We start from the raw sequence: 26,046 nt of genomic DNA, 5'->3' as shown, positions 1-26,046 counted from the left end.
CTTCAAAGTTTCCACCCTTTGCCTTGATGACAGCTTTGCACACTCTTGGCATTCTCTCAACCAGCTTCATGGGGTAGGTGTGCCTTGTTAAAAGTTAATTTGTGGAATTTCTTGAAAGACAACCACACTTCTATGAGTAGACTAAAACAACTACACACTCATCTACTGTCAAATCTACCATTCCAGTGTTTTAATTGCTATATTGTATTTACTTCGCCACCATGGCCTATTTATTGCCTTTACCTCCCTTATCTCACCTCATTTGCTCACATTGTATTTAGACTTATTTTTCTACTGTATTATTGATTGTATGTTTGTTTTACTCCATGTGTAACTCTGTGATGTTATATGTGTCGAACTGCTTTGCTTTATCTTGGCCAGGTCGCAACAGTCTGGGAGCATCAGGTAAGCCTCAGAGCAGTACCCAAGTAGCAGTTCAGGGGTTTATGTGCCTTGCTCAAGGACACAATGGCAGAAGGGGTTGGAACCAGACCTGGATAAATAGTATATTTCAAATACTCTAATGAGCTGTGGTCGATGATTGAGCTTGGGACCATTGTAATAGTCCCAAAAGAGCAAACCACATATTTCTGGCACTCTACTCCAGACAGGCTCAATACTATTTGAACTCAGGTCAGAGCAATTGATGACATTGTAATGTGTTCAGTAACCTTGCCTGATACCTGAAGACATTTATTTGCTCCAATCAAATCAATCACATTTATTTTATAAAGCCTTCTTAACATTAGCGGTAGTCAGGAAGTGCTTTAAAGATACCCGGCCTAACACCCATTGATCCAGAAGCTGATGCCTTGGCTTTAGCTCAGCAGAGTCTAATACAGCCTTGTGGTGCACAGGACTAATCCAGTCAGCAACACCAGCAACAATACTGCTACTTAATACTGTAATGAAAAAATAACTTATTCTGCTTTCTTTTGAATTATTTTTAAATATTAGGTTGTTATGGCACCTTTAACATTCACAAAGTGTTACCCAAATTATTTAGTTAAGAAATTCGGGTGAGTTTCTTTCAAAATGTGAGTATCACTTTTGAACCTGTACATCCCTGAGAGTGATGCCTGACTCAACATGTCTAATTGTTACTATTAGAACCTTCTTGACTAATAAGGACTGCTTAAATGGATGTAATGTGTGCGCAATTCCATTGTACTTGCTAGTTGCAAACACAACACAAGTTTTAGAGAGTATGTTTATCTTCGAGGGTGTGACTTTTTAGGGTGTGACCAGATTTAAGACTCATATTGTATACCAACCTACTTAGAGACAGTGCATGGAAAGAAGATATTTATATTCATATGACATTTCACATTCATCAAATCCAGAGGCATGGTCCGTGTCCAATATCTGTCTTGCCTACTACTTACTAAAAGTACATACTTCTGTTTACTAATCATACTTCATATTATTTAGAGCGTACTGTAAAAACATATGCAGTAAGCAATGAATATCAACATACTAGGCTTATTCATACTGCAAAGGCATCTAATGCGTGATTTCCTGCCATTTGTTCATTTTGGTGTCATCAGCTGTTGAATGTATGCATTTAAAGTATTCACATGTTTTCATGTAAAGACAAAACATTTTCTGCTGTAATATTGATGTGGTTATAAAGACAGTATGCCTACACTACTTAGCAAAAATACAAATAAGTTGTGTGTAAAGGAGAACCACAGATAGAACAAGTAGCATACAAATCTTCGGTACAACTTCAGCTGTCCCAGAAATAGCAATGCATTCAATTCTATTTCTATGGTATATTCTAAGGATTTGGCTGTCTAACCACATACCGACATTCACAGGTCTCTGGGTGAGGTTCTGTCTTCATGTACGTACGTGTATGTACGTGCAGTCAGGTGGCAGGAGGGGTGGAGTGCATGACACTTCATCCTGGATATGACAGAGTTTACCTCAACCCATGGGTCCAGCAGAAGCCTACAAAGTAATATCAGAATAGTGCAAATTAGAATAGTGCAAAAACTTGTGTAGATATTCTAAACAAAGTGTTTTGATAACTTTCAAGTGCAACAGTTCCATGTAGAATAAACCATCCTTAGTGTTCTGCTAATACAACAATGTGCAAATATTGCAATTGTCTTTCATAACCAATACTGATACAGTACCTATCAGCATTTCTTTCTGGTGGTAGACATTAGTCGTCATCCCTTCATTCGGTGTCCCATATAAGACAGTTTCCTGACATGTTTGAAGAACACACAGATTTTAAATCGGTCATTAGTATTGTCATTCCCAACCAATACAGATACTGCAGCTGTAAGCATTTTTTTCTCATGGCATATGTTATTCGTCATCCATTTCGTATGGTGTCCCACATAAGACAGTTCCCTGACATGCTTGAAGAACACATTCATTTTTAATAGGTCAGTGATGCTGACGCCGTCACTATTTCCGCATTTAAAACAACTGTGAACTGGGCACTCAGAAAAGAATGGGAACATACCCAAGAAGACTCGAGGCTGTAATTGCTGCCAAAGGTGCTTTAACAAAGTACTGAGTAAAGGGTCTGAATACTTGTGTAAATGTGATATTTCAGTTTTTTATTTTTTATAACTTAGCAAAAGAATCTAAAAACCTGTTTTTTCTTTGTCATTATGGGGTATTGTGTGTAGATTGATGAGGGAAAAAAAATATTAAATACATTTTAGAAGAAGTATGTAAAGTAACAAAATGTGGAAAAGGTCAAGGGGTCTGAATACTTTCCGAATGTACTGTGTAGCGAATGTGCCCACTCTGGTATTGGCACGTGTGCTCCAGCTAACAGTTAGCTGATACTTTGTGCGTATAGCCTACATCAGGGGTATTCAACTTTTACTCTACGAGGTCCAGAGCCTGCTGGTTTTTTGTTCTACCTGATAATTAAGTGCACACACCTGGTGTCCCTAAATCAGTCGCTGATTAGAGGGGAACAATGAAACAATGCAGTGGAACTGGCTTCGAGGTCCAGCGGCAGCATCGATCAGCATGTCACCAGAATAAGATCTTTGATATTTATTGAAAGGAGAATCATGCTCATCACTGTGCACTTTCACCACACTGTGAAGTTCATCTTAACTTATTTAATTTGTAGCCTAATAAACTGCATGCTTTCCCGAGTTGTATTGGGAGAACCACAGAACATATCATCACATGAATCCAAGTTTACTTATTTTTTTACGTACTTTACTCGCATAAAAAGGGAAGCCCAGCTCACACAGCCGCGAGCTGCCCAGTGACACGAGCCTAATATACGAGCGAAATTACTTCTATGCTCGCTTCGAGGCAAGCAAAACTGAAGCATGCATGTTAGCATCAGCTGTTCCGGACGACTGTGTGATCACACTCTCCGTAGCCGATGTGAGTAAGACCTTTAAACAGGTCAACAATCACAAGGCTGCGGGGCCAGACGGATTACCAGGACGTGTACTCCGAGCATGCGCTGACCAACTGGCAAGTGTCTTCACTGACATTTTCAAACTGTCCCTGACTGAGTCTAATACCAACTTGTTTCAAGCAGACCACTATAGTCCCTGTGCCCAAGAACACTAACGTAACCTTCATAAATGACTATAGACCCGTAGCACTCATGTCTGTAGCCAAGACGTGCTTTGAAAGGCTGATCATGGCTCACATCAACACTATTATCCCAGAAACCCTAGACCCACTCCAATTTGCATACCGCCCCAACAGATCCACAGATGATGCAATCTCTATTGCACTCCACACTGCCCTTTCCCACCTGGACAAAAGGAACACCTATGTGAGAATGCTATTCACTGACTACAACTCAGCGTTCAATACCATAGGACCCTGGGACTAAACACCTCCTTCTGCAACTGGATCCTGGACTTGCTGATGGGCGGCCCCCAGGTGGTAAGAGTAGGTAACAACACATCTGCCATGCTGATCCTCAACACGTGGGCCCCTCAGGGGTGTGTGCTCAGTCCCCTTCTGTACTCCCTGTTCACTCATGACTGCATAGCCAGGCTCGACTCCAACACCATCATTAAGTTTGCTGGCGACAACAGTTGTAGGCCTGATCACCGACAACGATGAGACAGCCTATAGGGAGGTCAGAGACCTGGTCATGTGGTGCCAAGATTAGAGGTCGACCGATTATGATTTTTCAACGCCGATACCGATTATTGGAGGGCTAAAAAAGCCAATGCCGATTAAATCGGCCGATTTTAAAAAAAAGTGTCATAATGACAATTACAACAATACTGAATGAACACTTATTTTAACTTAATATAATACATCAATAAAATCTATTTAGCCTCAAATTAATAATGAAACATGGTCAATTTGGTTTAAATAATGCAAAAACAAAGTGTTGGAGAAGAAAGTAAAAGTGCAATATGTGCCATGTAAGAAAGCTAACGTTTAAGTGCCTTGCTAAGAACATGGGAACATATGAAAGCTGGTGGTTCCTTTTAACATGAGTCTTCAATATTCCCAGGTAAGAAGTTTTAGGTTGTAGTTATTATAGGAATATTTCTCTCTATACGATTTGTATTTCATATACCTTTGACTATTGGATGTTCTTATAGGCACTTTAGTAACAGTATAGCTTCCGTCCCTGTCCTCGCTCCTACCTGGGCTCGAACCAGGAACACATCGACAACAGCCACCATCGAAGCAGCGTTACCCATGTAGAGCAAGGGGAACAGCTACTCCAAGTCTCAGAGCGAGTGACGTTTGAAACGCTATTAGCGCGCACCCGCTAACTAGCTAGCCATTTCACATCGGTTACACCAGCCTAATCTTGGGAGTTGACAGGCTTGAAGTCATAAACAGCGCAATGCATTGCGAGGAGCTGCTGGCAAAACACACAAAAGTGCTGTTTGAATGAATGCTTACGAGCCTGCTGGTGCCTACCACCGCTCAGTCAGACTGCTCTATCAAATCATAGACTTAATATAATATAATAAACACACAGAAATATGAGCCTTAGGTCATTAATAGGGTAGAATCCGGAAACTATCATCTCGAAAAGAAAAGGTTTTTTTCTTTCAGTGAAATACGGAACCGGTCCGTATTTTATCTAACGGGTGGCATCCCTAAGTCTAAATATTCCTGTTACATTGCACAACCTTCAATGATATGTCATAATTACGTAAAATTCTGGCAAATTAGTTTGCAACGAGCCAGGCAATGAACGCAAGAGCAGTGACACACTTTCATGTTAGCAGGCAATATTAACTAAATATGCAGGTTTAAAAATATATACTTGTGTATTGATTTTAAAGAAAGGCATTGATGTTTATGGTTAGGTACATTGGTGCAACGACAGTGCTTTTTTCGCAAATGCGCTTGTTAAATCATCACCCGTTTGTCGAAGTAGGCTGTGATTCAATGAGAAATTAACAGGCACCGCATCGATTATATGCAACGCAGGACACGTTAGATAAACTAGTAATATCATCAACCATGTGTAGGTAACTAGTGATTATGTTAAGATTGATAGTTTTTTTATAAGATAAGTTTAATGCTAGCTAGCAACTTACCTTGGCTTCTTGCTGCCCTCGCGTAACAGGTAGTCAGCCTGCCATGCAGGCTCCTTGTGGAGTGCAATGTAAGGCAGGTAGTTAAAGCGTTGGACTAGTAACCAGAAGGATGCAAAAACGAATCCCCCCTGAACGAGGCAGTTAACCCCCGTTCCTAGGCCGTCATTGAAAATAAGAATGTGTTCTTAATCTGACTTGCCTAGTTAAAAAAAGGTGTAAAAAAAATGACAACATTTGTAAAAATGTGTTTTTTTTTTAAATCGCCAAATCGGTGGCCAAAAATAACGATTACCGATTGTTATGAAAACTTGAAATTGACCCTAATTAATCTGACATTCCGATTAATCGGTCGACCTCTAGCCAGGATAACAACCTCTCCCTCAACGTGATCAAGACAGAGGAGATGACTGTGGACTACAGGAAAAGGAAGACCGAGCACGCCCACATTCTCATAGAAGAGGCTGTAGTGGAGCAGGTTGAGCGCTTCAATTTCCTTGGGTGTCCACATCACCAACAAACGATCATTGTACAAACACACCAAGACAGTCATGAAGAGGGCACGGCAAAAACTATTCCCCCATGGGTCTACAGATCCTCAAAAAGTTCTACAGCTGCACCATCGAGAGCATCCTGACTGGTTGCATCACTACAGAGGGTAGTGCATACGGCCCAGTACATCACTAGGGCCAAGCTTCCTGCCATCCAGGACCTCTATCCAGGACCCGTTAAACCTCTGTGAAGTGGATTATTTCTATAGAACTCCTTCCTGCTTATAGGATGGCTACTTACCACAGTAAACAAAACACATGTACAGGTAGAAATGTATTCAGTTAGAGAAAACGTGTCATCTTGCGAAGAGCAACATCCCCAGTCAGTGTGTCAGTGTTTTGACCAATGATAGAATTGTTTTTTGCACACATCCCAACTAACGATTTGCAGTGACCCAATCGTAACAAATCCTAACTTATATTTATCAGATGTGAATTGTACAACTTACCCTTACACAACACTATTTGGATATGTGAAATGTGATATCATGTTTCTGATTATTTTGTCGTTGCCATCCTCCAATAACTAGCCACACCCTAAACAGTCATGGTTGATTTAAAACTGGTTTGGTTTGTCATTAGATTTCATATAATAAGACGGCATGTTAATTTAAGAGTTGACTCACTCCCTGAATTTTCCCTGACTTTTACTATGACGCTGAAAGGTGTTCTGGTTTCATTGAATCTGTTCTTTTGAACATGCCATTACATCCACGATAAGGAACATCCTCCTTGTTTTATGTGTGAATGCCATGGTATGACATGAAAGATGAACAATACGTGCTTAGTTTATATTATAATTTTGTAGATGCTTTTATTGAAAGCGAACCACAGTAGAGCATGCATACATTTTTGTGTGGAGGACTCCGGTGGGAACCGACACTGGCATTGCAAGCTCCACACTCCACATAATGGTACATAATGGCTCTTGGAAAACTTGTAATGTTAGCTTTCACCAATTCAGACATATAAGAATGCACTTTCAATGTATTTGGACCGGGCCTGTATGTTGAACAATAACTGACCAGAACCTGATCATTTGGCGCCCTCTTGCTGTAGAGACAAAATATGACTACAATAGTGAAGTATTCTGACTGAAGTCGTAAGCTCTGCTGATCGGCTACTGCGTAGCATCCGAGCGGTGCCAAAAGCCCTGATCTGCCCTAGAAAGCCTATGTAAATTACAATCGTCAGAACGGCCAAAGTTGTTGTGATTCTACCAACGACAAAAAAACTGCCATGTGGGGAATCGTAAGTGACTTGTTTCAGATTGTTCTCGATCAGTGATGCCAATTTAGCAAATTTGTTGCAAGATTTAGCAACTTTTCAGACTACCCTGGCAACTTTTTTTCAAACAGCACATAGCAGCAAATGTAGCTACTTTTAAAAATGTATTTGGAACTTTTAGCAACTTTTGAAAAGTGACTCAAACGCTAAAATGCACGTAATTTCCCTCTAAAATGACACAAAACCGATGTTCTCTGTCACACACTCAGTCACAACACACGTGTCTGGCTGCAAAAGTGCATTGTGAGTGACGTCAGCAGCAGGCGCTCAGCTCGTGCACAGGCTGCAGCAATTTCAGCAAATTGCAAATCATTGTTGGCTGACTGCAGCAGCAGCAGTACTGCTTCGACGAGCCAAACCCAATGAATATAGTTGCTCACGAATATTTGATCTTGAACAGAACTTACATCAATCAACATGTCTCAATCAAAATTGTACAGCCAGAAGTACAGAAAATAGTGGGAATCTGTACCTGAACAAATGTCAAATCATATTTTTTGCCGAGCTGGCCAGTCAATTTGAGTAACGTTATTATGTATTCAACGTAATGACGCAGTTTTACGTTATCACGCATTGATATGACAACGTCATTTAACAACTTTTAGCAACAAATCAACCTGCCTCTAGCAACTTACCCTGAAAATTAGTTAGCAACACTGTTCTCGATACCATGTCTTGTTTTGAGGTGTGTTGACTGATTTCATGTAAATGTAACGTTAAATATGTCTACAATTGGCTAGCTAGCTAAGAGACAAGTGCTCATTGTCCAAACGTATTTTTTGTTGCACGTTGATAAACTGGGGTTCTTAAACTTTTTCAGCCTGGGACCCAAATTAGAAATTCTGTTTTCCTGAGACCCAAGCTTATGAAAATATGCAACTATACGTAAATACAGGTACATTTCATTGCCCTTAAGCCAAAAACAAATAACAATGAAATACCCTTATAAATAGCTATGTATACTTATTTTTTCCCATTAAAAACACTCTCTACATCTGTCTAGGTTGGAACTGTTGTTGTTAAAATACAATAAATAATGTTACATTTTAACTGGAATAAACTCATTGATCACATCACACAGGTTGAGTATTTGATAGTGCAACCCTAAGTAACTGTACAGATGAAAAAAAATCATGCCTCCTGTACATCTTACTGTAGGAAGTATTGTTGAAAAAATGTCTAGGTTAGAACTGTTGCTGTTAAAATACAAGATATCTTTTTTATTCTGAACTGTAATAAACTGATTGATCAAATCACACAGGTTGTCTATTTTGGGTTTTTGACAGCGCAACATGGAGGTCATGTTCAGCATTGAGTCTGTTTCTGTACTTGTTTTTTAAGTATGCCAGAGTTGAGAAACCTGACTGGCGTAGATACAGTACCAGTCAAAGGTTTGGACACACCTACTCATTCCAGGGTTTTTCTTTATTTGTACTATTTTCTACATTGTATTATAATAGTAGAGACATCAAAACTATGAAAGGACACATATGGAATCATGTAGTAACCAAAAAAAGTGTTAAATCAAAATGTATTGTATTTTTGAGATTTTTCAAATTGCCAAACTTTGCCTTGATGACCGATTTGCACACTTTTGGCATTCTCTCAACCAGCTTCACCTGGAATGCTTTTCCAACAGTCTTGAAGGAGTTCCCCCATATGCTGAGCACTTGTTGGCTTCTTTTCCTTCACTCTGCGGTCCAACTCATCCAAAACCATCTCAATTTGGTTGAGGTCGGGGGATTGTGGAGGCCAGGTCATCTGATGCAGCACTTCATCACTCTCCTTCTTGGTAAAATATCTCTTGCACAGCCTGGAGGTGTGTTGGGTCATTGTCCTGTTGAAAAACAAATGATAGTCCCACTAAGCTCAAACAAGATGGGATGGCGTATCGCTGCAGAATACTGTGGTAGCCATGCTGGTTAAGTGTGCATCGAATTCTAAATAAATCACAGACAGTGTCACCAGCAAAGCACCATATTACCTCCTCCATGCTTTATGGTGGGAAATACACATGCAGAGATAATCCGTTCACCCACACCGCGTCTCACAAAGACACGGCAGTTGGAACCAAAAATCTCCCATTTGAACTCCAGACCAAAGGACAAATTTACACCGGTCTAATGTCCTCTGCTCGTGTTTCTTGGCCCAAGCTAGTCTCTTCTCCTTATTGGTGTCCTTTAGTAGTGGTTTCTTTGCAGCAATTCGACCATGATGGCATTATTCACAGAGTCTCATCTGTTGATGTTGAGATGTGTCTGTTACTTGAACTCTGTGAAGCATTTATTTGGGCTGCAATTTCTGAGGCTGGTAACTCTAATGAACGTATCCTCTGCAGCAGAGGTAACTCTTGGTCTTCCATTCCTGTGGCAGTCCTCATGAGAGACAGTTTTTATTTTAACTTTATTTAACTAGGCAAGTCAGTTAAGAACAAATTCTTATTTTCAATGACGGCCTAGGAACAACAGGTTATCTGCCTTATTCAGTGGCTCAGTTGGTAGAGCATGGTGTTTGCAACGCCAGCATGGTGTGTGCAATGCCAGGGTTGTGGGTTCAATTCCCACGGGGGGCCAGTACAAAAATTTAAAAAATGCATGAAATGGTATGAAATGTTTGTAATCAAATCAAATCAAATGTATTTATATCGCCCTTCTTACATCAGCTGATATCTCAAAATGCTGTACAGAAACCCAGCCTAAAACCCCAAACAGCAAGCAATGCAGGTGTAGAAGCACGGTGGCTAGGAAAAACTCCCTAGAAAGGCCAAAACCTAGAAAGAAACCTAGAGAGGAACCAGGCTATGAGGGGTGGCCAGTCCTCTTCTGGCTGTGCCGGGTGGAGATTATAACAGCACATGGCCCAGATCTTCAAATGTTCATAAATGACCAGCATTGTCAAATAATAATAATCATAGTAGTTGTCGAGGGTGCAACAAGTCAGTAACACAAGAGTAAGTGTCAGTTGGCTTTTTCATAGCCGATCTTTGAGAGTATCTCTACCGCTCCTGCTGTCTCTAGAGAGTTGAAAACAGCAGGTCTGGGACAGGTAGCACGTCCGGTGAATAGGTCAGGGTTCCAGCAGGTTTAGGACAACAGGTCTGGGACAGGTAGCACGTCCGGTGAACAGGTCAGGGTTCTATAGCTGCAGGCAGAACAGTTGGAACTGGAGCAGCAGCATGGCCAGGTGAACTGGGGACAGCAAGGAGTCATCAAGCCAGGTAGTCCTGAGGCATGGTCCTAGGGCTCAGGTCCTCTGAGAGAGAGAAAGAAAGAGAAAGAGAGAACTAGAGAGAGCATATTTAAATTCACACAGGACACCGGAAAAGACAAGAGAAATACTCCAGATGTGACAGACTGACCCTAGCCCCCCGACACATAAACTACTGCAGCATAAATACTGGAGGCTGAGACAGGAGGGGTCAGGAGACACTGTGGCCCCATCCGATGAAACCCCCGGACAGGTCCAAACAGGTAGGATATAACCCCACCCACTTTGCCAAAGCACAGCCTCCACACCACTGGAGGGATATCTCCAACCACCAACATACCATCCCGGGACAAGGCCGAGTATAGCCCACAAAGATCTCCGCCACGGCACAGCCCAAGGGGGGGCGCCAACCCAGACAGGAAGACCACGTCATTGACTCAACCCACTCAAGTGACGCATCCCTCCCAGGGACAGCATGGAAGAACACCAGTAAGCCAGTGACTCAGCCCCCGTAATAGGGGTAGAGGCAGAGAATCCCAGTGGAAAGAGGGGAAACCGGCCAGGCAGAGACAGCAAGGGCGGTTCGTTGCTCCAGCCTTTCCGTTCACCTTCACACCCCTGGGCCAGACTACACTTAATCATAGGACCTACTGAAGAGATGTGTCTTCAGTAAAGACTTAAAGGTTGAGACTGAGTCTGCGTCTCTCACATGGGTAGGCAGACTATTCCATAAAAATTGAGCTCTATAGGAGAAAGCCCTGCCTCCAGCTGTTTGCTTAGAAATTCTAGGAACAATTAGGAGGCCCGCGTCTTGTGACCGTAGCGTACGTGTAGGTATGTACGGCAGGACCAAATCGGAAAGATAGGTAGGAGCAAGCCCATGTAATGCTTTGTAGGTTAGCAGTAAAACCTTGAAATCAGCCCTTGCCTTAACAGGAAGCCAGTGTAGGGAGGCTAGCACTGGAGTAATATGATAAAAAATTTTGGTTCTAGTCAGGATTCTAGCAGCCGTATTTAGCACTAACTGAAGTTTATTTAGTGCTTTATCCGGGTAGCCGGAAAGTAGAGCATTGCAGTAGTCCAACCTATAAGTAACAAAGGCATGGATGAATTTTTCTGCGTCATTTTTGGACAGAAAGTTTCTGATTTTTGCAATGTTACGTAGATGGAAAAAAGCTGTCCTTGAAACAGTCTTGATATGTTCTTCAAAAGAGAGATCAGGGTCCAGAGTAACGCCGAGGTCCTTCACAGTTTTATTTGAGACGACTTGTCACGTCCTGGCCAGTATAAGGGTTAATTAGTATTGTAGTTTGGTCAGGACGTGGCAGAGGGTATTTGTTTTATGTGGTTCAGGGTGGTGTGTTTGTTAAAAAGGGTGTTTGATTTAGTATTTCCAGGGTTTTGGTTTATGGTCTAGGTTTATGTATGTCTATGTGCAATCTAGTGAGTGTATGTCTATGGGTGATTAATTGGGGTTGGGACTCTAAATTGAAGGCAGGTGTATTCACTTTGCCTTTGATTGAGAGTCCCATATATTGGGGTGTGTTTTTGTTTGTGATTTGTGGGTGATTGTTCTGTGTGTAAGCCGTATGCTTAGCCAGACTGTTGGTTGTGCGTTCATTCTCGTGTTTTGTTATTTTGGTATTCATTTTGGAAAGTTAAATAAACGTCAAGATGAGCCTACACGTACCTGCTGCGTTTTGGTCCTCCTTTATCGACGACAACCGTGGCACGACTGTACAACCATCCAGATTAATTGTCAGATTCACTTCTGTAAATCGCTCTGGATAACAGCGTCTGCTAAATGACTAAAATGTAAAATGCAGAACAACACATTTTTACCTTGTCAGCTCGGGGATTCGAACTTGCAACCTTTCGGTTACTAGTCAAACACTATAACCACTAGGGTTAGTGATCAGTTGAAGAGCATGCATTTAGTTTTACTTGCATTTAAGAGCAGTTGGGAGGCCACGGAAGGAGAGTTGTATGGCATTGAAACTCGTCTGGAGGGTAGTTAAGACAGTGTCCAAAATAAGGGCCAGAGGTATTCAGAATGGTGTCGTCTGCGTAGAGGTGGATCAGAGAATCACCAGCAGCAAGAGCGACATCATTGATGTATACAGAGAAGAGAGTCAGCCCGAGAATTGAACCCTGTGGCACCCCCATAGCGACTGCCAGAGGCCCGGACAACAGGCCCTCCGATTTGACACACTGAACTTTTGTCTGAGAAGTAGTTGGTGAACCAGGCGAGGCAATCATTTGAAAAACCAAGGCTGTTGAGTCTGTCAATAAGAATGTGGTGATTGACAGAGTCGAAAGCCTTGGCCAGGTCGATGAATACGGATGAGTAGGTGTTCTAAAACTTTTGACCGGTAGTGTATTTGCATAAACTCTTCAGAGTTGTGTTCTGTGGGTGTAACCGATTAGACTGATACCCCATTTCATTGCTTCACAATCCAACCTTGTTTAACATCATCTAGTCTAAATATGGCATGATTCCACCAATTCTAAACTTCTGCATCACTTTCAAAGAGGTACTTTTATTTTGAAGGTAAACCTCAAATTACACTATTGTGCCTAATCCTTATTGTGGCTAGCTTCACAACATATAACCCGGTCCGGTCGAGCATCACTAGCCAGATGAACCTAGCTGGCTGCTTTTAACGCTAGCTTTGGGCAACAGGGTTAAGTAGCTGCCTAGCTATTTATTTTCATGAACTGAAGTTTAATTTCATTAGGTGAACAACAAGTGGCTACCTAGATAATACTTACTCACAAAGATTCCTAAATCATTGCTAAGAATAATGAAAATGACTGCAGTTTCAACTGGTCATTGTTTTCAGGCTGGTTGTATTGGCGCTAGCTAGATACCAAGCTAAAGCTAGCTAGCTACCCCAGAAGCTTGTTTGCCAGCTTTGACAGTGCTACTGATAGTACTGGTGGCGCTTGGCTTGCGCTTGGCTTGCACGTGCAAATTCAGAACACACAACATTCTATTCTATAATAGAACTGTGTTATTTGACGTGTCAAATTAAAAGCTTATTTAATACGGCAAATCGTGTTATTGCCAAATAGTATTTTTTGACACGCAAAGACCCAAACGGCATTTATGTCGTGAAGCTAATAGCAGTGACGCTGTTACTGTGTAACTCTGGTAGGGCAACATCTGAAAAATAGCGCACTGGTAGTGTGTACCGGTGCTCGACCAGTCGCGAAAGTCAACATCACCCACGACAGAGAACGGTTGATTATTATCTTGGTGTTAACAAGCTCAGACAGGCAGATCTCTGGCCACTGGTTGCAAACAGCCACCTCTTGGGCGCAGGACGAGGTGGCTGAATGGTTTAGGCGATGGACTGCGTATCTATTGTGATATTCACTAGTTGGCTCAATATCGCACTTCATTTAGAAAACCTGCAAAAAGTAAGAGCAGATCTGACTTCCACGAACAAGGACATTGATTCCAATGTAATACACTTGAAATGACACCCAGCCCCTAAAACTAGTGAATATCTCACACTTTGCATTGGCCAGGACTCAAACCCAGGTCAACTGCTTGGAAGGCAGCTATGCTCACCTCTATACCACCAATGCTATGTGAAGCTCTCAAGCAACATGGAGACATCGATTCATATCCTGACCGTCATTTTTGTGGAAAGTGAAAATTCTTTGACCAAACGGATCGTTGGTATAGTTGTACTATTATGGCTTAGGGTGCGAGAGGTCCCTGGTTAAAAAATCTATCATTTTAATCAGTACCTGTTACCTTCAGATTAGTCCCGTGACACTTGTGGGGAACGTAGGGCAAAACGGAGAACATTGTGACAAGTGGGGTCACATTAGTTTGTAGCCCAAAGATTTTGGATTCTACAAACAGAAGTTGGCACATAGAGGGTTCCGACTTCAGACGAGTCCCCTGACATTTGTGGGGGACGTAGAGACAAATTGAGAACACCACCGTGTTCGTGAGGGTCTCCCCTTTCCAGGGAGTGGTCATACGATGTTGTAGGTCAAACGGTTCAGATGCTACAGATGTTTTTGTGAGAAGACCGATTATTGGTATGTCTCATGGTTTGACAAACACCGCTCTAGCTCCACCACCATTTATTGCAGATGTGGGGGTGTAACATAAACAGTTATGGAGGCTTGAGAAAGATACGACGCGTTTCAATCTCTCTAGTTGAAAACTGATCGATTTGAATGGGTATTTTTCACGTTCGTTTACTTTGATTCACGTACTGATGCATCAATCGACTCAAAATAAATGAGCTCCATTCTTTTTGAAGTTTTATTTTTTCATTTTCTCTTTTAAAATATTAATTGACCTCATTTTGCTCAATATTCATTTGTCAACACTCATCATCAGTTTGCTGTCGCGGCTTAAGAAGACAGAGTGTGAAAGACACAGCAGATGAAATACAAAAGATTTGAACTGAAGCCTGGTCAACAGTTTGGAAGACTGCTATGCTCACAAGTATAGCACAAACACTCACATGAGGTTCAATCTTTCCAAGCACCATGGACAAGAACAATTGATATCCTCATTGTCATTTCCGCAGAAAGCAAAACAATTTTATTCTTGTGTAAGGCTCGTTGGTCTAGGGGTATGATTCTCGCTTCGGGTGCGAGAGGTCCTGGGTTCAAGTCCCGGATGAGCCCTTTTGCAGATCTTTTAATGGATTTCACATTTGAGTTGTCTCCCTGAAATGTTCTTACTCTTTCAAATGACTGCTCGACTTGTTGACTGCTCGATCCACACAGCAGACATTGTGGGCTAGGTTAGGAATGCTGTGTTGCATGTGTAGCACCAAATTTTCTGTGGCATCATTACGTCATGTACCTACGTTATATAAGTATGCACGTCAGCTTTGACATCGGTTTTGCACATAGGCGTTAAACTAGACATCGGGCCGATACCGATGTTGGCATTTTTAGCTAATAACATCCGATTCCGACATGTTCACCGATATATCGTGCATCCCAACTGTACAGCATTACCTATTGATTGTGGATCAATGACATGGGGTATCAATTTACTCAGTGACACCCACAGAACATACCTGTGAAGAGTTTAAACAAATATTAGCATTGTAGCTCATATTACGGGACTCTGAAACAACTGTGAAATGAGCCACATTTATTGTACCAGTCAACCTATTATGTGTTTGTTGAACACTATTCCAGAGGACAAACAATACAACATGGATGTTTTGGAGTCTGATAACTCTGAGGAGGACTTCGGTACGGAGTAGTCTGATACCCCATTTTATTGCTCCACATTCCAACACTCCAACCTTGTTTCGCATTATCTAGTCTAAATATGGCATGATTCCACTATTTGTATCCATTTGCATCACTTTCAGAGGGACTTTTATTTAAAAGGCGAACCGCAAATTCCACAACACATAACCCGGTCCGGTCAAGCGGCACTAGCCAGATGAAGCCAGCTAGCTGCTTATAATGTTAACTTGGGGCAACAGGGTTAAATGGCTGGCTAGCTTGTTTAGTTCGTTATCTAGCTAGCTAGTTATTTTAATGAACTGAAGTTCGATTTCAATAGGACAACAAGTGGTTGCCTAGCTAATATTTAGTCACATGGATTCCTAAATCATTGCTAAGAATATTGAAAATGACTGCAGTTTTGTCTTGTCATTGTTTTCAGGCTGGTTGCATTGGTGGTCGCTAGGTACCAAGCTAAAGCTAACTACCTCAAAAGTTGCTAATAATATCTGTATCAAAAAATATTTGCTAACATTTTTGATCCTGCTCGTTTGACCCTGATCTTATTTCAAATGCTAACACAGACGTCCCATTTGGTCAAACAAATAATGCCTTATTACCAACGCGGTATTGTAACTACATCATGGCCTAGAAGTGTGGTTGTTTGCAATCTTTTATTTTTTACAGCAGCTTTGACAGTGCTACTGATCGTAATGCTTGCGCTTGGCTTGCACGTGCACATTTAGCACACAACATTTCTATAATATACATTTTTTATTTGACATATCAAATTAAAACCTTATTTGACTGTCATGTATTTTTTTTTTGACACGCAAAGACCCAAATGGCTTTCCATAGTCAACAATCTAAGCCAACTGACAACCCCGTCTGTTTTGCCCCGTAGTTGCTTCGGCGTCGGTTGTGTTGCTAAACAACCATTAAGGTTGACTCTCAGGCAGGATGAAAATGACTACAACGACCATGATCCTTTGCTAGTTACGGCCATTTTCACCATGATTCTTAGCAATTTTTTTGTGCCATTCAGCAACATGACGCCTGAGATAGTGGAGAAAGGAATCACATTAGGCAATGAATAATTAAATATAAAACGTCCACACAGCACACTGTCGACCAATCACGTTCTCATTGTCATGCAGCATCATGTGGCTGCTAAACTAATCACCCAATCCCTTCTCAAAGTCAGGGTATGAGTCGAGAAAACTGCCTATTTTCAGCGAAAGTATGTAATGTCACGATTCCAAAACTATACAATATTGCAGAGAACAAGTTATTTATCTTACATCTCGGAAAATATTTGCAATGGTGTACTTCTTGTTTACAAAATTCATGCTAATGTTGGGTTTTTGAGCTTGCGCCTAATTGACTCCATTTTACTCCTTGACGGAGAGCTGTACTTGTCCTAGAATCGCCCTGAATGTACCGCTCAGCCCATTGACGACGCATGGGCAACAAAGGGCATTAATGAGTTTGCCATCTCCTCAAAAGTGTCTCTGGTTTCCCATATCCTCAAAAGTATCTCTGATGATGCGCAGCCATCGGGAGTTTTCCATAGAATACGTGGATGACGTCAGCGCAATCACCATCTAATGGTTTTAATGTCTATGGATCTTTTGTCCCTTCATCATTTCTTCTCATGAACCTTTCAAGAGATTGAGTAAAGTGGGAAAAATGTATCAATAATTTGGGTTAGAAAAAATAAATGTGTGTTTAAAACAATAATATCTGGTGTTGAGTACTTCAAGACATTGACTTTAATGTTCCAAAATGACTTTTATGATAGGTAGTGAAAATAATGCAGATATTTTGGGTTCACATTTATAGTTTAGTTACTTTTTTCAGACTAAAATGTGTTTAACACAAGAAAGGTCAAGGGGATAATATCTCTGACAAAGTAATTCCCCCGTCCATCCTTAACTTTTAACCTTAATAAGTCATATGTTAGAATTTCAATATCACAAACAGAATTTGTGTTATAAGCAGTTAAGAGGCCATTTTTTTCTGAGCGCCAAAACGGGACTTTTTCAAATCCTCCTACACAGTCACATGCAGATAAGATATTTCGATTTCATTTCTATACAGTATAAGAAACAGTAGATTCTTAGGTTTCGAAAACACTTACCATTGCCAAATCAGTCTCAAAATTGAATCGATGAGCTCAAAATATTACTTTTCCAAGAATATCCTCTGTTCCATGCACTCCACATTTGAGCATGCCAGCAACAGACAGCCTGCAATAACAAACTAATGAAAATGTATTTGTGTTCTTGGAAATAATATTTTTTTTGTATTATAATGTTAGCCAAGACCTTCATAAACACAACCAAAGTATTATTTTGAAAATGGATTTATTAGACTGAAAATGGATTTATTAATGTAACGACCCTGGGTTTATAAGTGGGGATAGAGGCGATAGCGCGCTGGACTTCGGGCTAGAAGGTCGAGGGTTCGAGACCTGCTCCCTGCTGTTTCATTACATTGGTGTCAGATGTGGGATCGGACCTTGCATCCAAGACAGTGCATGTGCTTGGCCAGTGAGCGCGTTCCTATAAGACGTAGAGTCACAAGCTAGCACGAGGACGCCCTATTTAAAAGGAGGGAGTAGTGTAACGACCCTGGGTTTATAACCGCGGATATCAACTCTGCGGCTTGAGCTTGCTTTTGCGGCACAGTTGAAAGCGCGCTGGACTTTGGGCTTTCGAGACCTGCTCCCTGCTATTTCATTACATTAGACTGAATGTTGAGTCAAAATTGGCCTGAATGGGGATCCAGAGGCCAGGCATTTCTAGTATTAAAAGGAAACATTTTCATTATTTAATAAATGGCCTTAATATTGGTTCCAAAGTAGTACGAGTCAAATGAGTAAACAAGCTGGTTGTCACGTCCTGGCCAGTATAAGGGTTAATTAGTATTGTAGTTTGGTCAGGACGTGGCAGAGGGTATTTGTTTTATGTGGTTCAGTGTGGTGTGTTTGTTTAAAGGGTGTTTGATTTAGTATTTCCGGGTTTTTGGTTGATGGTCTATGTTTATGTATTTCTATGTGTAGTCTGGTGAGTGTGTTTCTATGTTGTGTTGATTGGGGTTGGGACTCTCAGTTGAAGGCAGGTGTTGTCTATCTGCCTTTGATTGAGAGTCCCATATATTAGGGTGTGTTTGTGGTTGTTATTTGTGGGTGATTGTTCTGTGTTGAGCCTTAGGCTTTGCCAGACTGTTTTGTTGTTCGTGGTTTCGTTTTTTGGTTATTTTTGTATGTTCATTTTGGAGTTTAATAAATGTTCAAAATGAACAACCGCATGCCTGCTGCGTTTTGGTCCTCCTTCACCGACGACAACCGTGACACTGGTAATGTATAAATTAATTTCATAAGCTCTGCTTTTTTTAATCAATAGTTTTGACTTATTTACTGTCAAATCTATAGTTTATATTTGTCCCCAAAAAATGATCTCCCTTGAGGTTTCTGGAGCATCTGTTTCGATTTTGGTTAGTATCCTTAGATGCCATCATTGTTTTGGTATAGAGCTAGGAACGGTCCTAGGGAATTGTAACCACTGTCAAATTAATAAACGGCACTCAGAATATTTTTACTATGAAACTATACATCGTTCGGTTCGTAAACATTCAATTTGTAACACTCACAGGACACAGTATATAATCCTCATGTATGGTTGTCAATCTCTAAGCAGGTATGGAAATTGAAGGTGAAGAAATAAAGTTGAGTGTAGAAAGTTGTAGTAACTTGACAAGGAATGCCCACACGCATTTCGATATTACTTTCCTTTAGTTTCAACCCAAACCTAAAGGTGTATTGCCAGGTACAAACGGTACAAATATAACAGAACTGTATAGCCCACTCAGCCGGTGGTAGAATCACATTGTACAGAACTCACTCTTGGTGATGACATCATCAAAGGGGAAAGGTCACAGTTAATGCCAATAATAACCATGTGATTATTTATATAGTGTCCACACTATAACAAAAGTGAATTAGGACTGAAGGGATGACAGATTAATGTGATTACATTTAAAATGAATCTCTCTTACAGTTTGCAGTGTTTGTCCATTTTGTGGTTGGCAGTGGTGTTGAAGGAGTGGCCACAGAGCAGTTCAGTAGCTGTTTTCATCTTGCTGAAGGTTCTCATCTCATCCTCCAATGTCCACCTCTTCTCAACCATCTTATTTTTATTTCTGCAGCCGTCTCTTCAGCTGCTCCTACTTACTGGTACCTAGCAACTGAAAACCCAGAGAAAAGACGTGTTTTACATGGATCTTGCTAAACAATTGTATTTTCTTTTTTTTACGTAGGAAGAAGGTTTGAGAAGTTAGCGAGGTAACTTTAGTCAACTCTGAGTTCAATTTTGGATAACCGGTCATACGAAAGTGGCTCACCTTTTAGCCAGGTACATTCATCTTTTAAACTCGGACAAAACAGAGATGCTTGTTCTAGGTCCCAAGAAACAAAGATCTTCTGTTCAATCTGACAATTAATCTGGATGGTTGTACAGTCGTCTCAAATAAAACTGTGAAGGACCTCGGCGTTACTCTGGACCCTGATCTCTCTTTTGAAGAACATATCAAGACTGTTTCAAGAACAGCTTTTTTCCATCTACGTAACATTGAAAAAATCAGAAACTTTCTGTCCAAAAATGACGCAGAAAAATTAATCCATGCTTTTGTTACTTCTAGGCTGGACTACTGCAATGCTCTACTTTCCGGCTACCCGGATAAAGCACTAAACAAACTTCAGTTAGTGCTAAATACGGCTGCTAGAATCCTGACTAGAACCAAAAAATTTGATCATATTACTCCAGTGCTAGCCTCCCTACACTGGCTTCCTGTTAAGGCAAGGGCTGATTTTAGAGGTTTTACTGCTAACCTACAAAGCATTACATGGGCTTGCTCCTACCTATCTTTCCGATTTGGTCCTGCCGTACATACCTACACGTACGCTACGGTCACAAGACGCAGGCCTCCTAATTGTCCCGAGAATTTCTAAGCAAACGGCTGGAGGTAGGGCTTTCTCCTATAGAGCTTTTTATGGAATAGTCTGCCTACCCATGTGAGAGACGCAGACTCAGTCTCAACCTTTAAGTCTTTACTGAAGACTTATCTCTTCAGTAGGTCCTATGATTAAGTATAGTCTGGCCCAGGAGTGTGAAGCTGAACGGAAAGGCTAGAGCAACAAACCGCCCTTGCTGTCTCTGCCTTGCCGGTTCCCCTCTTTCCACTGGGATTCTCTGCCTCTAACCCTATTACAGGGGCTGAGTCACTGACTTACTGGTGTTCTTCCATGCCGTCCATGGGAGGGGTGCGTCACTTGAGTGGGTTGAGTCACTGACGTGGTCTTCCTGTCTGGGTTGGCGCCCCCCCCCTTGGGTTGTGCCATGGCGGAGATTTTTGTGGGCTATACTCGGCCTTGTCTTCGGACGGTAAGTTGGTGGTTGTAGACATCCCTCTAGTGGTGTGGGGGCTGTGCTTTGGCAAAGTGGGTGGGGTTATATCCTGCCTGTTTGGCCCTGTCTGGGGGTATCATCGGATGGGGCCACAGTGTCTTCTGATCCCTCCTGTCTCAGCCTCCAGTATTTATGCTGCAGTAGTTTATGTGACGGGGGACTAGGGTCAGTCTGTTACATCTGGAGTATTCTTTTGTCTTATCCGGTGTCCTGTGTGAATTTAAATATGCTCTCTCTAATTCTCTTTTTCTCTCTTTCTTTCTCTCGGAGGACCTGAGCCCTAGGACCATGCCTCGGGACTACCTGGCATGATGACTCCTTGCTGTCCCCAGTCCACCTGGCCATGCTGCTGCTCCAGTTTCAACTGTTCTGCCTGCGGCTACGGAACCCTGACCTGTTCACCGGACGTGCTTGTTGCACCCTCGACAACTTCTATGATTATTATTATTTGACCATGCTGGTCATTTATGAACATTTTAACATCTTGAACATGTTCTGTTATAATATCCACCCGGCACAGCCAGAAGAGGACTGGCCACCCCTCATAGCCTGGTTCCTCTCTAGGTTTCTTCCTAGGTTTTTGGCCTTTCTAGGGAGTTTTTCCTAGGGAGTTTTTCCTACCCACCGTGCTTCTTTCACATGCATTGCTTGCTGTTTGGGGTTTTAGGCTGGGTTTCTGTACAGCACTTTGAGATTTCAGCTGATATACGAAGGGCTATATAAATTTGATTTGATTTTGATTTGATATCTAACCTGCTCCGGGGAATGCTAATGGTACTTTCAAGACAACTGGGAACGAGTTTAAATCACGACGTCAGTGATCTTCATGTCGGGATGTCAACTCAAGAAAGATGCTTCAGTGTCCGACTTGGAATTCCGAGTTCATTTTTTTCCCAGTGCCAGTGGTTTTGAACGCGGCATAACTCATGGTTAACTCCATTTATCGCTAATGAAATGACTGAGCCACGAGATGAAGACCGATAAAATCAGATTACCTCCCTCGTGCAAAGATTGCGTCATCATCCCCTTAATTTGAGGAAGAAGACTGATTACATATTTGAATGAAATGTTTTTTGTGTTAATTATGGACAATGTCCAGTGGTAGCGCCTGGCACGAAATACAAAAAACCTTAAAAATGCTATAATTTCAATTTCTCCAACATATGACTATTTTACACCATTTGAAAGATAAGACTCTCCTTTATCTAACCACCTTGTCCGATTTCAAAAAGGCTTTACAGCGAAAGCAAAACATTAGATTATGTCAGGAGAGTACCCAGCCAGAAATAATCACACACCCATTTTTTAAGCTAGCATATATGTCACAAAAACCAAAACCACAGCTAAATGCAGCACTATCTTTTGATGATCTTCATCAGATGACACTCCTAGGAAATTATGTTATACAATACATGCATGTTTTGTTCAATCAAGTTCATATTTATATCAAAAACCAGCTTTTTACATTAGCATGTGACGTTCAGAACTAGCATACCCACCGAAAACTTCCGGTGAATTTACTAAATTACTCACGATAAACGTTGACAAAAAAACATAACAATTATTTAAAGAATTATAGATACAGACCTCCTTTATGCAATCGCGGTGTCCGATTTTAAAATAGCTTTTCGGTGAAAGCACATTTTGCAATATTCTGAGTATATAGCCCGGCCATCACGGCTAGCTATTTTGACACCCACCAAGTTTGGCACTCACCAAACTCAGATTTACTACAAGAAAAATTGGATTACCTTTGCTGTTCTTCATCAGAATGCACTCCCAGGACTTCTACTTCAACAACCAATGTTGTTTTGGTTCCAAATAATCCATAGTTATATTGAAATAGCTACGTTTTGTTCGTGCGTTCAAGTCACTATCCGAAGGGTGACGCACCAGCGCGTTTCATGACAAAAAATGTCAAAATATTCCATTACCGTACTTCGAAGCATGTCAAACGCTGTTTAAAATCAATTTTTATGCGATTTTTCTCGTAAAATAGCGATAATATTCCAACCGGGAGACGTTTTATCCATTCAAACACTGAAAGTAAAACATGCAGTCGTCACATGCACGCGCACGCCAGTGTCATTGTCCTCAGAAGGACCACTCACCAAAACCCCTGCTGTTTTTCACCCAGAGACTGCAGAGCGATCATTCAACGTTCTGGCGCCTTCCTAGAGCCAATGTAAGCCTTAGAAAATGTCACGTTACAGCAGAGATCCTGTATTTTCGATAAAGAGGCTATAGAAGGACAAGAAATGGTCAGACAGGGCACTTCCCATATAGAATCTTCTCAGGTTTTGGCCTGCCATATTCTAGTTCCATATTCATATTCTAGAATATTCTAGTTTCTGGGCAGGAGTAATAACCAGATAAAATCGGGTACGTTTTTCATCCAGCCATGAAAATACTGCCCCCTATCCCTAACAGGTTAAAAGGTATTATTGTTAAAATATCACATTACACATTTAGCAATGTGAGAATGCATTTTATACTTCACACACAATAAGACTCTTGTATGACTTAGATTCATAAATTATTGTATCTATTTTATGATAGGAGTGGGGGAAAGGTGCTTGTGCATTGATAAGCACACCAAAGTCGGCATTACTGATAAGTAATGAAATAAAGACATCAATTCTAAAAGCCTATTTCACACCATAGCCTGCTGAATTTGCACATTAACTTTTCTATCATTTTTATTTCAGCACAAATGAAAATGTGGCACTGACGCGCCCGATGACGTTTCAGCATTGCGTCAATGAAGAGTTCGGCGTTCACCTATGTGCGACATGTGTTACCCCTTCTCTGAGCTTATAATATAAACTACAACGCGGAAGGTACGGTTTACTTCACTATTAATCATGTCAGCAAATGTAACAGCAGTTTACAGCCCTTTTTAAATTCTTGTTCTTCCTCTACCCAATTCACTTAATCTATATTTCTTTATTTCCCATGGGCTTCACCAGAGTACCCCCTAGTGGCTGGAATACAACTGTATATAGCCCCTTACAACACCCCCCCGCAGCAAAAACTAAGTGTTGTCCCAAACATTTCACTGGCCTCAAAACAAACAGAGGATGTAAGTACTGGTCATGAGAACAACAGAGAAAACTGGCCTAACAGCCATATAACTATCTAGACATGTCCTGTCTACCTTTATGGGCAACGACGCAACCCCCACTAAACATTATCACACTGTGATTAGTAAAGGTAACAAGAAAATATATACACATCTGAACATCTCTAGTTGTTATCCTGATAAGAGCTTGGCAGCCCTAAAGCGTTATAGGTTAGAATGTCTCTGGGCCTCCTCTGCTGGGCTGAACGGCGGGGCAAGGTCATGGGTGACCCCAATGAATCAGTGTCCACTTCATCATGAGATGATTGAGTCTCTGAGCCCTCAGCTGTTTCCATATTTACCCCCGTCCTCTCCGGGCTGTCTCTGAGGACTGGCAGGCACTCCTTCACAGTGAAGTTTCTATCAGTCTGACCCCGTTCCTCACTATTATCTGATACTAGCTGTGTGCTACTCTGTCTGCGCTCTTCATCCCTACGTGGCCTATTGATGAAAACTGGATAAGAATCAGCGCTCTCCCCATTTTTCTACTTTTGCTGGGGTGGATCCCTTCTCCAAAGACCCCTACAGGATGTTTCAACAAGTTCCTCAAATGGTAGGGAATTACACGTCATGAGCATACTGCGATGCAGAACCCGGGCCCTGCCTGTACCCCTCTCGGGTTTGACCTCATAGAACGGCTGTCATCACCTTTCCTGGTTACCACCACGTGTATTTGGTCCTCCCAGTGTGATCTTAGCTTTCCCGGCCCCCCACGTTCTGACATTTTCCTCACCAGTACACATAACTCATTTTCTTCCGATCGTAGTAGGCTTTTCCCTTTGCTGTTGATTTCTCCATGTTTCTAATGGCAATGTCAAAGGCTTCCGTCATCTGTTGCTGCCACTTCTTAGCATAATCCTGGTATGATTTTTCCTGTTCCTTTATCTGTAACCCAAAGACAAGGTCAACAGGTAGCAGTGGAGCCCTTCGAAATAGCAGGAAATACGGTGAAAACCCAATAGCATCACTGGTGGTACAAATATATGCATGAACGACCGTGTTCAGATAATCACCCCAGTTGGCCTTTTTCTGTTCATCTAGTGTGCACAACATTGACAACAGTGTACGGTTAAATCTCTCCACCAGATTCCCCTGTGGATGATATGGAGTGTAGGTAGGGGTAGTGAGGTGGCCAGCCATGGAAAAATGCTTATTGAAATTATCGATTATCGTAGATTTATTGGTGGTGACAGTGTTTCCTATCCTCAGTGCAGTGGGCAGCTGGGAGGAGGTGCTATTATTCTCCATGGACTTTACAGTGTCCCAAAACTTTTTGTAATTAGTGCTACAGGAAGCAAATTTATGTTTGAAAAAGCTAGCCTTAGTTTTCCTAACTGACTGAGTATATTGGTTCCTGACTTCCCTGAAAAGTTGCATATCGCAGGGGGCTATTCGATGCTAATGCAGAACGCCACAGGATGTTTTTGTGCTGGTCAAGGGCAGTCAAGTCTGGGGTGAACCAAGGACTATATCTGTTCTTAGTTTCACATTTTTTGAATGGGGCATGCTTATTTAAGATGGAGAGGAAAGCACTTTTGAAGAGCAACCAGGCATCATCTACTGACGGGATGAGGTCAATATCCTTCCAGAATACCCGGGCCATGTCGATTAGAAAGGCCTGCTCGCTGAAGTGTTTTAGGGAGCATTTGACAGTGATGAGGGGTGGTCGTTTG

The 26,046-nt window shown here is 41.6% G+C and overlaps 1 protein-coding gene, 1 long non-coding RNA gene and 1 other non-coding gene across 3 annotated transcripts in view; 1 reads left to right on the top strand and 2 right to left on the bottom strand.

Moving 5' to 3' along the window:
• Positions 1–26,046, bottom strand: part of LOC115176124 (uncharacterized) — a 145,424-nt gene that overhangs the window by 66,692 nt on the left and 52,686 nt on the right. The gene's annotated exons all lie outside the window — the stretch shown is intronic.
• Positions 944–20,204, bottom strand: LOC115175808 (uncharacterized). The gene is made up of 3 exons (XR_003872105.1): positions 19,844–20,204; positions 2,142–2,214; positions 944–1,953 (listed from the first exon to the last, which is right to left on the bottom strand). It is a non-coding gene; the product is annotated as an uncharacterized LOC115175808 (long non-coding RNA).
• Positions 15,152–15,223, top strand: trnap-cgg (transfer RNA proline (anticodon CGG)). The gene has a single exon. It is a non-coding gene; the product is annotated as a tRNA-Pro (tRNA).

The sequence above is a fragment of the Salmo trutta genome, chromosome 36 (genome assembly GCF_901001165.1).
Source record: "Salmo trutta chromosome 36, fSalTru1.1, whole genome shotgun sequence".
In the NCBI taxonomy this organism is placed as follows: Eukaryota; Metazoa; Chordata; class Actinopteri; order Salmoniformes; family Salmonidae; genus Salmo; species Salmo trutta.
Note: the sequence above shows the minus strand (reverse complement) of the source record. Positions and strands in the feature narration are given on the sequence as shown.